The following is a 13,204-nucleotide window of genomic DNA, read 5'->3' as shown; positions in this document are numbered from 1 at the left end:
GCACTGCATTTTTGATCACTTTTCGGTGCCTCCGAAATTTTAACGCCCAAGGCACGCTGCTGCTAATCGGAGCCCTGGAGGGGGCCACAACGGCGCACCGACCGAGGCCTCGGGGAGGCAGGCCCTTGGGCGCCAGGCACTCCGGGTGGGGAGGTCAGCAGCCAAAGGCTCACTGCGTGACCTCTCCGTTGGGGAGGGGTTTGTACTTCCTCCTGAGGGCAAAGGGGGCCTGTGTCCGGTTTCTCATTTGCTGAGCGGCAGCAAGGCTCTGTCTAAACACTCGCTCTCACTGGTACACCAGGAGTGTGCGCCCTTTCCAAGAAGCCGCCCAAGTCCCGGAGGTCCGGGGCGGCCCAGGAACCCGGCTTTGCCCGGCCCGCTGACTGAGCGCTCTCCTGGCCTCAAGAAACGCCGACACTTTTATAAGGGCTTGAACGAGATTTCTCTTGGAGGAGCCTCTCAGTCGGAGGCAGGTCTGGGCTAATGTCACACGTGTCGCAGGAGCTGGGGAGCGGTCCCTGGGCCACACTGGCCGCGCTCAGCTAGCCTTTGTTTCCCCTGCCCGACCCCCGCCCAGCGCTCACGTGGCCGGTAAATAACCGTCAAATCCGGGGGAGCGGGGGGGGGGGGGGGGCAGGAAAATGCCCAAGGACAAAGGCTTGCTTTCTGCACCTGACAGTAATCCGTGGTGGCGAAGCCCATAAATCCCGCAGGCAATTCACAAGGAAGGTGGTGTGGGCGGGCGTGTGTGTGTGTGTGTGTGTGTGTGTGTCCACGTCTGCGTGCCCGCGCCTGCGCGCCCGCACCCTGGAGGGGAGCCGCAGCTTCGGACTTAATGTATTTAAGCCAGCAGCAGCTTTAATTGCAAATGCGAATGCCTGATTTTTGAGAGACTAATAAAAAAAAAAATTCTTTCCTCAACTTGGGAAATTCCGGAGCCTTCAGGCGTGTGAATTTCAGCAGATGAAATTTAAATTTTGTATTTATCCGGTTCTCTGTAAGCACCCTAGATAATTTTTTTTTTCATTTTTAATTTTTGGTATTGTAAGTGTGCCGGCCATTTGGTACACGGTTAAATGAATGCAATGTGAGAGCTATCTGATACCGGCTATAGAGACGTCAAAACTCCTCTCCAATTAATGTGCAGGCTGGGAGTGGGAAACAATCAGTTTACAAAGGAACCTCGTGAAACAGCTTGTCAATAAGGTAGATCTTGGAGAAAACAAAGGCGTTTGGCAGGAAGACATTGTTTGAATGTCATTTCAAAGTTAATTTAATTAAGGAAGGCATATCTGCAGGAGTTGGTGTGGGATTGCCCACGGAGAGAGATTTTATTTATATTCAGCAGTAACCCTCCGGGTGAAAATACTTTAAAAATTCGCTGTGACATGTAAATCCAACTTCTCTTTCATCAGACAGTCCTTAGACCGACCTTATTAGTCCCTGGCAGACCTGGCAAAACCCCTGCTCTTGTTTAAGAACATTTCTTTCCAATTAGGTTGTTGTGTGATCTGGGAATTTAAAGCCCAGAGTAGGGTCCCCAGAGAGGACTATGGCTTCTATTCTGGTTTCGATGCCAACCTCTGACTCACTGCCCTGTCCCAAAGTGCCTGAATAAAACTTGCCTGAAAACCCATTAATGAATTAATCAAGGTGGCATTGGAAAGAAAGGGTCTGTGGATTCCTCTTTCCTGAGCAGAGAAGTTACCTTGCTCATTACTCTCACTTGGAACGGAAATGATCTGCTTTGCAAGGACCTGTTGGTTAGGCTTCCTACATCAGCTGATTGGGAAGCTTCTCCTCTGGCAGTGAGAACGCTCAAAAGGACTGGAAAGCTGTCTTCATGCTCCTCAAAGCAGAAAAGTGTGTGTCCCCTGCATGTTCTTAGGCAACATACACAAATGGAATTGAGGCATGTCTGTCCTTCCCTGCCCACCTCTGCTCATCAAGTCAGAACTCAAAAGCAATGGAATGTTCTTCAGCATTTGGACTGAACATCACCAAGCAATGTCAAAAACATAGCCTCAAGTTTTAGACCTGACTTTGTCACATTTACTTTCTATGCATAATGCTATAGCACTTGCTAATGATTTAAAATGCTAGGTTTCTAACCTTAGGGTCTCTGAAGAAAGGTTTCAATACATTGCTTGGTTCATTAATCTATTTGAAAACTATTCAATCCAGGCTATGCTACCATGTGGCTTTGTGATCTTGGGCAAGACAATCTCCATGGGTCTCAGTTTCCTCATCTGCAAATGGAAGAGTTGGGGCAGGGCAGTTTTTAAGGTCTAGTCCATTTCCCACCCTGTGTGAATCTGCACAGGAGAGCCTCCTGTCAACCCCAAGCCCAAACCTCAGCAGCCTTCTCCTTTCCCTCCCCAGAGCCTGGCACACTAAATTCCCAAGACCAGGAACAGTCTCTAACTCCTATCTGGCCCTCTTTTGCTCATGGAGAGCAAAGTTGGTAGTTTTTATTTAGATGTTTTTTGTCAAGTGCTAATATCCCAAGTAGCTTGATAACATTTATTCAACAAACACATGAAATAAGGTGGGGGAAACAAACTTATCCAAAATACTGACTATAATTTCAAAGAGTTTATAATTCAGTCGGGCTACTCAGGGTGTGAATGTCACCGTACGTTATTGCAAGGATCTAATAAATATCATTAGGGAAAAACAAATAAAATGCCAGGGGGATTCAGAAAAGAAAGGGATTGCACAGTGCTGCGGGATTAGGGAAATGGAAGGAAAAGGCCAGTGCGAATAAAATGCATTTCATCTACTTAAATGTTATCCTTGACTTCTCTGTTAGGTCCTTTTTTTTTTTTCTTTTTTAACTTTTATCCCACCTCTGACATTCATTCTGTCCTTGTGCCTTACATCTTTTCCTTTCATTTGTTAACCTCTCTCTTCCCCAGTGGTTTTGCCTGCTAAAAATAGATGAGCGATTGGTCTGAAGCTACAAGAGAGCCAAGATGATGCAAAAACTCTGTAGAAAATCTATGCCTTGGACAGTGAGCTGACCTTAGATGCCAGGTAACCTAAGTGTGGGCCTGACTCTAGTGACAGTGACGTCATCGCAAGCAAGTCAGTTGTTCTAGATCTTAATTTTACCATCTATAAAACTAGGAAAAATAATGTAATACTTTTTTTTTTTTTTAGGACAACAAAATATCAAAATCACCTTTCTAAGGACCCAGCCTTGGTGAACATATTTGCCTAATCAAATGTCGAGTACATGCTCAGAAAAGATTTTTGGACTTATGAAATTATTTCTATAAAAATTCTTACCAAGAGGTAAACATGAAATCACATTTGTTTATATGTTTTATAAATCTTCTTTAATCGAAAGCAATCAGAACAGCCCCAAATTAAGACTATCACAGAAAATCTTGGACTTTGGAGCATTATTCATTAGAGAAACAGTAAAAACAAAACAAAACAACCAAGAAAACCTATGTCATTCTACCTACTTGCTACCATAGTTGCTACCTTAGCTCCAGATCACCATTATCCACTGATACCCCACATTCAATCTGCAGACGGTCCTGGGCATGGTCCTTCCTGCCCAGTAAGTGTGGGGAGTGTGTGTCCTTACTATTAGATGTTTATGCTATTCTTTGCTTCCATGTTTTGGCTTCATTGAGGTTTTATTTGTGTAACAGTTGGTTAACTCTCATCAAAACTGTAGGAGATGAAAAAAATCTTTCCTCTACCCTCTTAGGTTTGTACCTGGGGCTTGCAAATTAAACTGACAAAGATAGGTTAACAAGAGAAAAAGCATTTAATTTTAATTGATGTTAGTTGGGGTTTTTTGTTGTTGTTCTTGTTTATTTTGGGTTTTGTTTTGTGGGTTTGTTTTTTTTTTTTTTTTACATGCACAGGGGCTTCACAGAGAAATGAAAACTAAAGAAGTGGTTAAACTTAAGGACTTCAATGCCATTTTAACAAAGGGTAACAAATTGTAGATAAATGACTACACAAAGGGTGGTTGGGCTTCTAGGGCTGATAAGTTATGGAAAGACAACTAGGAAATCTATGGGAGGAAACTAACGTTAGATAAAGATTGTTTATTAAGATTTGTACAGACTCATCTTGGTGCCACCTCTGTCTCTGGTGGTTAAGGATTGTTCTCCCCTTCCTTATATGGAAGGAGCCACCCGCACAAGGGAAATTTATGTGCTACTTTTAGGCAGATGGGAAAGGGAACAGAGAGCTCTTCTTCTGTCTGTTGTTTTTTTTTTTTCAATTGCCTTCAGCTCAAAACAATCCTTATGCCAAAGTGGCATATTTGGGGATGCTGTATCCTGATTCCCTTGATAACCATATCACAGCTTGAGCAGGTACTGGGTAGTGCAAGGAAGGGTATCAGAGTTTCAATTTGAGCTTTGCTTGAGTGACAAACCGGTCCCACTTAGCCAATCAGTGGCTTTAGAAACCCTTAATCATTTAGAAACCCTGAAGTCCTTATTTCTGAGTTTTCAGGTAGACAGAAGGGAGAGGCCAAGAACCAACAACTCATGAATGAAAAATTTCCACCTTTAATTACCAATTTTAGCAAAAAGCAAAAGGCCTTTGACAGTGCAGGAGATTGATCGGTTCACTCCAGTTGAAATCATCGTTTTCTGGGGTCAGGGCATGAACAGCCTCTCCCAGCTGGATAGGATGCTCAGATTACCAGCCCTGCAAAGGAACCAAGGGAGAAGCAGAGGCGAGGGGGAGCAAAAGGTCTCTGCTCTCTCCCTCAAGCTTTTCCGTGGGCTGGAGTCCCCAGAAGCTCCTGCAGAATGACAGCCCCACCTGCCCACGCACCCTGGTCACGACACTGCCTCCATGTTCTGCGCCAGGATCTGCCCCTCCTACAGTGCAAATTCTCTTCCATACAACCTAATCTGCTGCTTAATCCAATTTTTGTTTTTTGAAAGAAATGATTTGGGCCAGCCGGCATCAACCTACAAAAGGAAAACAGCTAAACCTGCTCTATTCTTTTCCAGATAAGAATTGTCCCTCTCTCTACCTTTTCAGCTGCGATTAGCATAACAATCCCCAGGGGTTTGCTCACTGAGGGAAATACCCAGGGTTCTCTTTAAGCAGTGGTTAATTACATCCTGCTATTTATCCCATTGATTAGAGGTTAACTAATTTGCACCCAGCCAACTCCGTTTTTAATCTAATCTATTTCTCTTTTTCCCCAGACTCCTGGTGTCCTGTATCCTGTCTGTCACACAGTCTTCAACCTCCCTACCAAGGAAAAAGGTAATGAGAACGGTCTTCTCCTCCAGGTGACCAAAGGGCCCTTTTCAAAGCCCATCTGGATGCCCCTGCCTTGAACCTGAGCTATATCCTCTCCAGACCTGGCTTTCGTTTGGTGCAGTGGAAAAAGGCGCAGGCTTTGGAGCCAGACAAATGTGGGTTTCTGTGCTAACTTGGTCATTTGGCCACCCGGGGAACTTTGGATGAGTTCTGACCTTTACTTTCCACATCTTCTCAATGGGAGTGTTACTAAATGCTTAGGCTAATTTGGGAGAGTGTCGTTCTTCAAAATTTATTCCTTTTCTTTTGGAGAATTTTTTAAGCTGGGAGATGCCTGTGAGGCAGCATTTCTGATTCATACATCAGAATCAGAGATGCAACTGGCAAAACTCCAGGTGCGTTGAAAAGCCCGTGTAGGTACAGTGTCGTCAGGCCAGGCTACTGAGCTGGCCCAGCTGTTAAGCCAGGTGTTTGCCCATCGGCCAATGTGCCACAAAAGGCCCCTGGATCCTTTCTGCTGCGTCCCGCTACCCTGGACTGCTCCGTGCTCCCCCCTCCCATCCCCCTCCATATGCCTCCACCCACCCCACGGATCCCCACACACATCTCACTGTATCAGTGAGAACTTCTGTGACCCCTTCAGCAAGAAAGGCAACCCTTCCGGCTTCTGGCTTCCTCCAATCCTTGCTGCCTTGCACTCATTTCTTTCTTAACTGTTTTCTGCACGGTACTTCTCCTTCCACTAAGGAATGTGAGAAGTGCTCTTGATGCAACAGTAGCCTCCAATTCTACTCCTGGGCAAACTATCTGTCTTAGTTTGTTCAGGCTGCTATAACAAAATACCACAGACAGAGCGGCTGAGACAACAGACATTCATTTCTCAGAGTTCTGGAGGCTGGGGATTCTGCCCAAGATCACCGTGCCGGCAGATCTGGGGTCTGGTGGGGACCCGCTTTCTGGCTTCCAGGTGGCCGTCTTTCCATGGCATCATAACCCGGTGCAGAGAGGGAGGACACAAGCTCTGGCCTGTCTCTACTTACAAGGACACTAATCCCATTCATGAGGGCTCCACCCTCAAGACCTAATCACCCCCCAGAGCCCCACCTCTTGGGAGTACCATCACCCTGGGAATTAGGGTTTCAACATATGAAGTTTGAGGAGACACAAACATTCAGTCTGCAGCAAGCTTCCCACTTCCAGCCGGAGTTTTCCTTATTTTCAATGGCAGAATTGAAACTCATCTTAGACATTGCAGCAAATTCACACGAAAGCCCCTGTCCATATCATGTGAATGGCAACACTGTAAGCTCTGTGCTTGAACCCTGACGAAACTCCTACAATCCTCAGGCCGAGCTCTATGCAGAACAAGTGCCGAGGCTCCTTGTATCGCCCCCCTCCCCTCTCCGGTCTCCCCCCCTCCCCCTCCCCCCAGCGCCACCTCTGTGTTTCGTTTGTGCTCCTTACGGTCTTTCACACACCCTGCAGGATTCACCTGCTCCAGCACACCATCACTCTTGCTGGCTTCTCTGCCCACCATTTCCTGCACCTTTTATGTGGTTTTGATGTTTGCAGCCGGGGGGACCCAGGACCACAGCTCAGGTGCCTGGAGAGACCCATCCAGACCCTTAGCCTCCAGCTAGTCCACGGGGCCAACTTCTCCTTGGACCCCTCTAGCTTGAGCAACTGTCCAAAGCTCCAGGCATTTTCCAATCCTGCCCTGAAGAGGCGTGTGCTTTGCAGGAACTTCTGACCAAACTAGCTGCTTCCGCTCAGCTGAGGCGCACAAAGGCAGTCACATTGAAACAGGCTTATGTGTGTAGATGGCTGTGCAGAGCAGAACCCGAGCTAAAGGGTATACTTCCTGGCCTGAGGCATAAACACCACATATACTTTTTTTTCTCCTTTCATAAGGGATATTTTTCAGGCTTGTAATGAAGTGTGGTCAGAATGTATTCGCTTCTAGAATATTAAGCCAGGCAGAGGTTTTTTTTCCTTTTTTCTCTTTTATACATGTGAGTTAAAGTGGAGTAAACAGAGCATACTGATAAATATTTTACACAAATGTCAGTGGATGTAATTCTAGAGCAGACATTTTTCTGGGGGATTCGGTGTTGGTTTAAAAGGAAAAGCAGGAGATCAGACTAGGTACCTTTAGCAGTAGCTTCACAGAGTTTGGGTTGGGAAAAGCACAGAAACGGTTTTTTAAATTGTCAGGATTTCCACTTGGAAGTTACCAAGGTTGAAAAATACCAAACTGCAGAATGCTGAAACTGTAGATTCTTTTGGTTTTCCTTACGAGGACCCCTGTTTCTGTGCCTGCTCTCCAACTGGCTGAAGAATCAAGAAAAAGTGTTGTGCGGGACACTTGGGTGGCTCAGACGGTTAAGTGGCTGCCTTTGGCTCATTTCACGATCTCACGGTTCATGGGATTGAGCGCCACATCAGGCTCTGTGCTTGGTTCAGATCCTCTGCTTCAGATCCTCTCTGTCCCTCTCTCTCTGTCCCTCCCCTGCTCATGCTCTCAATCTCTCAAAAAAAAAAAAAAAAAAAAAAAAAAAAAGTTGCAGATGGGCTTAACCCTTCCTTGTAGGGCAGCTCTGACAAAGGCCTTTTCCTGTATGAAATCCCCCAAGATTTCAGAAGATAAAATGTGTATGTGTATCTCTGTGCGTGGGCACAAATACATATATGCACACGCATGCCTGTATGCATGTGTTTGTATATACATACACATCTGCACAAGTGTGTGTATATACATTTTTTTTTTCTTCTTGAAACACCCATTTCCAACCTCCCTGTCCCTACCTGGGCTCATTTTTGTAAAACCTCCTTGTTCCGTCCCCACCCTTGCAATTCAGAGGGGCTTTCTTCCTCTTCTGTTGTATGTGTTAACTCCTGCTCGCTTGTGATAGGATGTATTCAAATTCAGTGCTCGCAAAATTCAGAGACCGATTCTATTCCACCTCCAGTCTGGGTTTTCCCACATGTCGGTGCTTCTTGAGTCAGTTACCGCTCTGGAAGGTCAGCAGCGATCACTGGGTGATGATTGATGCGGGGTGCTTGGGGGTGGACAGGGAGGATCAGGGAGGATCCAGGAGTGAGCCGTCTTGCATTTCGTTCTCATCATTGCAGAGAAGAATAGTAGTTGCTCAAATGAGGCCCCGAGAAGAAGGGCCTGGACTCCTACCTGGCCAGTGCCTCAAGGTCAGCTCGTGCCTGTCATCAGGGAGGGTCTGTGTCTGTCTCTCTGAATCCCTCCTGTGCTTCTTCTAGTTCTATTGTGTGGGGTTTTTTTAAAGTTTATTTATTTATTGTGAGACAGACTGAGACGGTATGAGGGGAGGGGCAGAGAGAGAGAGAGAGGGAGAGAGAGAATCCCAAGCAGGTTCCACACTGTCAGCACAGAGTCCGGCATGGGGCTCGAACTCATGAAACCACGAGATCATGACCTGAGCTGAAACCAAGAGTCAGTCACTGAACCAACTGAGCCAGACAGGTGCCCCCACTTGTAGTCCTATTTTGAAAGGACTGAGCAACCTCTTCTGCCTACTTCTTGGATGGGGCTCCTTTCTGAACATGACTCCATGTCAAATACCCTGCCCAGGGTGTAGACCACAATGAGCACCCAGAAAATGGGGACCTGCTTTAGTCAGCTTGGGCTGCTATAACAAAGGACCACAGACACAGTGGCTTAACCAGCAGGAATTTATTTTCTCGGTTCTGGAGGCCTGAAGTCCAAGATCAAGGTACCGGCAGGGGTAGTTCCTTCTGAGGCCTCTCCCCTTGGTTCATGGGTGGCTGGCTTCTCTCTGTGTCCTCACAGTGGTCTTTCTTACTTTCCTCTTCTTATAAGGACACCAATCATATTGGATTAGGGCCCACCCTTATGACTTCATCTTAACTTAATTATCTCTTCAAAAACCCCATCTCCAAATACATACATCATATCCTGAGGTACGGGGAGTTAGGATTTTAACATATGAATTTTGGTGACACAACAGAGCTGCTGTTAACTCTTCCCAGAAAGAGGCTTGAAATCTTCAATATCATTCTTCTTGACACTCTCCCCGGGAGGTAGTTCTGTGTGGCTGAGAGAGCTCAGGTTCTAGAATCAGCCAGAACTGGATTTGAATCCCAGATTGGCCCTTTCTAGCTGTGTATCCTTAGGTCAGTTACTTAAGGTTTCTGAGTTCCAGTTTCCTCTGCTGACAAATGGGACAAAACCCACACACCTTAGGAGCAGCCCAAGGATTCAATATAATGACGTAAAAGAGCCTGGCATGCTACCTGGTTCAAGACTCATGTCCCCTACCTTACCTCTTGACTCATTCACTTCTCTGAGGTCCCCAAGCACATGCCCATCTAGAGATCAGACAGGTACATTTATTTCTGACCAAGAGAGCAATTGCCTTCTGGGTCAATAGCTTATGCCCCCCTCAGGATATCTCAGAACCCCAAGGGAAGGATCTTTGTCTCCTGGGGCCCTACGCTGTTCCTGGATCCCACATGCACAACTGAACCTGCTTTGTGCTCCTGGACCTTCCCTCCAGCAGCTCCTTCCCCTGCTGGGCTGGGGGTGGGGGAGGGCTAGGGAGCCTCAACTCCAAGGGTGCTTGTCCCAGGGCAGGCAAGGGGAGGGCAGAGGTCTCCTGGTGGAGAGGCCAGTGTGGCCACAGACAGAAATCGAAATGCTCTAGCCTTGGATTGGGGCCAAGGCAAATCTGCTTGTACTAGGTTGTCAGATTCCGGGGATGAGCAGTTTCCCAGGCTGTGGAAGGTGACCCATGGCTTGTCAGGAGAGTCAGAAGCAATTGCTAAGAGCAGCTGAGGAGAGTGAGGGGGACAAGGGAGAGTGCCAGATTCGCTGGGAGAGCTTGGCTCTCCTTGCTTTAGAAGGCAGTGTATGGAGGACGTCCCTGAGGACAGGGAAGGAGTTTCTAGATCAGAAGGCGTGTTGCAGGGCTGCTGGAATCAGCACTTTCCAAGTACCACCACCCCCCCGCCACCCCCACCTCCCACCCGTTTCTCCCACGCTCTCCTGCTCTGTGGTCGCGGCTCTGGTGGGCAGCATTTCCTGGCCGAGGAACCGGGGGAGAGAAGAGGTCAGCCCTGGGAAGAGCATTGCCTGGGCACAAGGCAGCCCACTGGTGGCGGTTTTCTCTCTTGCCTCTCTTTTGCCTGTTCCTGCCCTTCCTAGCCTAGTTCCTAACTTCTCCAGAAGGTGCTGAAATGGGAAAGTTGACAGAGAAGCAAGTAGGATATGCTTGGCAAGGGTAGGAACTGTGTTAGAGTTATTTGGGTACTGTGTCCTTAAAAGTACCCCCTTTCTTGGGGCGCCTGGGTGGCTCAGTCCGTTGAGCGTCGGACTTCAGCTCAGGTCCTGATCTCAAGCTTCGTGAGTTCGAGCCCCGCATTGGTCTCTGTGCTGACAGCTCAGAACCTGGAGCCTGCTTCCGATTCTGTGTCTCCCTCCCTCTCTACCCCTCCCCTGCTCGTGCTCTGTCTCTCTCGCTCTCTCTCAAAAAATAAATAAACATTGAAAAAAAATTAAAAATAAAAAAGTACCCCCTTTCTTCCCAATGCAGCAGAAAAGAGACAAAGGTTGGGTAAACACTGGTCATTCCATAGCCCAAGCATCTGCCGGAAGCTCCGCTGGGGAGCGGGGAAGAGAAGTGGTGCACAGGCAGAGGAATCCCCAGCCCTCTCCGTACATCCATGAAGACGCAGATGTCTCTTGGCCCCACCATCTCCCACCAAAACGGGTGGTGCGTCCACAGCCTTTTCCCCACACTGCTGCGGGATTAACTTTCTTAAACACAGCTCCGATCGTACCTCTTGGTTTTAAACGTCTGATGACTCTATTGCTGGCCACGTTCAAGGAGTCTACCCCGAAACATCTGCTTCCTCTCCCAACATCTTTGACCCTTTGTCCAGAGTCACCCTTTGCTCTGTGTCTTCCTTGGATGTGCTCTGTATTTTCTCACCTGAGCGCTTTGGCTCACACGTGGCCTTCTCCCGGGTCTCTCGAGACAGCCGAAGAAAGCGCGCGCCCCCCTCTGCCATGCGTGGACGAATTAGCGCGCTGTGTGATTCCCGGTCCGCTCCCACCAGGGACTCATGGAACCCATCGTGGGTCTGTTTGACGGGCACCCCACATCCGAGTGATGCAAAACGAGAACAGTAACCCGTCTCAAGAAGAGACTTCAAACTTCCCTTTTGAGTCAACTGGAAATTTGGACAAAACTTCTGTTGACATTATATCTACCCCTTTCACTTTCGGTTCACGGAGACACACTGACATTTCTGAAAGGATGTGGCTCTTCCTAGTGTGGCAAACGATACATTCATGCCTATACACTTACAGGCATGGTCTTTGTTCCTTGTCGTGATCAAATGCTCTGTTTTCTTGATTCTCCAGCCAAAAGTAATCCTCTTTTCTTTTCAACTCTTTCAGCACTCCATTTTTTCTTGATCCAGTTAACAAACACGCAGGCATTGTTATTCTACCAGGCACTGTTATTTGCACCAGGTGGTGGTGGTCAGCAGGACCAATTTATTGGTCAATAAATTACGATGAAAATCCCTGACTTCGTGGAGCTTGTATTATCTACAGGTAGACAGGCCCCAAACACAAAAAGCTAATGTGTATAGTATGTTACAGGTTGACAGGTCATGGAGAATAAAACAGGGATAGAGCTACGGAGTGTGGGAGGATGGTAAAGCTTTTAAATAAGAAGGTTTTGTAAACTAGACCTAAGCTGGTTTGTGTCTGCTCAGTTCTTAGGTTCTTTTTGGCAGATGATGGTGGCCACGAAGAAGTCTGAGGTAGGTGACGGTTGGCCATTCCCCCACAATGTCACCATCAGGAAATCTCAAACCGGATTCTGCTTATCACATCTATTAGCCGAGTACTTGTTCGCAAAGCAGGCCTGACAGCATTCATAAAACCTCAATTCCCAGCGACCTTTCACGTTTCCAAGGTTCTCTGCCTTCCAGTTGGGACCATACGCCACAGATTCTTCCAAACTGGTATCTGATGATGGGGCAGGGTAGGGAACAAGTGTCTCCTAGTGGGCACAGGTTACAAGCCTTACTGGATTCGTATGCCCTGTTTACGTATCGTAGCAAACTGAGGGAGCCAGTCCGCAGAGGTGACTTTAATTTTACCTAAGAAAGGTAATTCTTCAATTTTACCTGTTGCTTAACAGGTTTGTAGTTTCTTTTTTTATTTTATTTTTTTTTTAATGTTTATTTATTATTGAGAGACAGAGAGAGACAGAGCATGAGCATGGGAGGGGCAGAGAGAGAGGGAGACACAGAATCCGAAGCGGGCTCCGGGCTCTGAGCTGTCAGCACAGAGCCCGACGCGGGGCTCAAACTCACGGCCCGTGAGGTCACGACCTGAGCCGAAGTCAGACGCTTAACCAACTGAGCCACCCAGGCACCCCAACAGGTTTGTAGTTTCACCAATAAAGACCTTTTTTTTTCTTTTTAATTTACTGTGCTAATTAACAGTGTTGGTCATTGCTTGAGATGGGGCAACAGAAACTCTTGGAGCACCTGCCGTGGAGTGTGGCCTTTGCCAGTGGAACGCCAGCTGAGCATCCCTGAACCGTGCGTTCTTGATTGCCCGCGAACTGACCATCTCTAGAATTAAACTAACGGGCACATCTCTCATACACCACTGACCATACTGAAGTATTTTAAAGTAAATTACAAGTGTCATAACTGGCGTTGAGGGAAGATCATTGGGAAAGTGGCCTGTGGAAAGACTTGAAGGTGGTGGAGGGGTGAGTGTGCAGCTTTGGGAAGCATTCAAGGCTGCGAGAGTAGTTAAGTCCGATATCCCTGAAGCAAAGTGTGCCTGACCTGTCTGAGGAACAGCAAGGAGCAAGGAAGCCAGTGTGGCTGGAGCCGAGTCAAGGAGGGAGGGAGAGAACAGTAGCGCGTG

At 47.4% G+C, this 13,204-nt stretch overlaps 1 long non-coding RNA gene across 1 annotated transcript; it reads left to right on the top strand.

The window, feature by feature from the left end:
• The first annotated feature begins 235 nt into the window (after positions 1-235).
• Positions 236-5,524, top strand: LOC132691625 (uncharacterized). The gene is made up of 3 exons (XR_009615903.3): positions 236-591; positions 3,163-3,297; positions 5,196-5,524. It is a non-coding gene; the product is annotated as an uncharacterized LOC132691625 (long non-coding RNA).
• Positions 5,525-13,204: the final 7,680 nt, after the last annotated feature.

The sequence above is a fragment of the Panthera onca genome, chromosome B1 (genome assembly GCF_046562875.1).
Source record: "Panthera onca isolate mPanOnc1 chromosome B1, mPanOnc1 haplotype 2, whole genome shotgun sequence".
In the NCBI taxonomy this organism is placed as follows: Eukaryota; Metazoa; Chordata; class Mammalia; order Carnivora; family Felidae; genus Panthera; species Panthera onca.
Note: the sequence above shows the minus strand (reverse complement) of the source record. Positions and strands in the feature narration are given on the sequence as shown.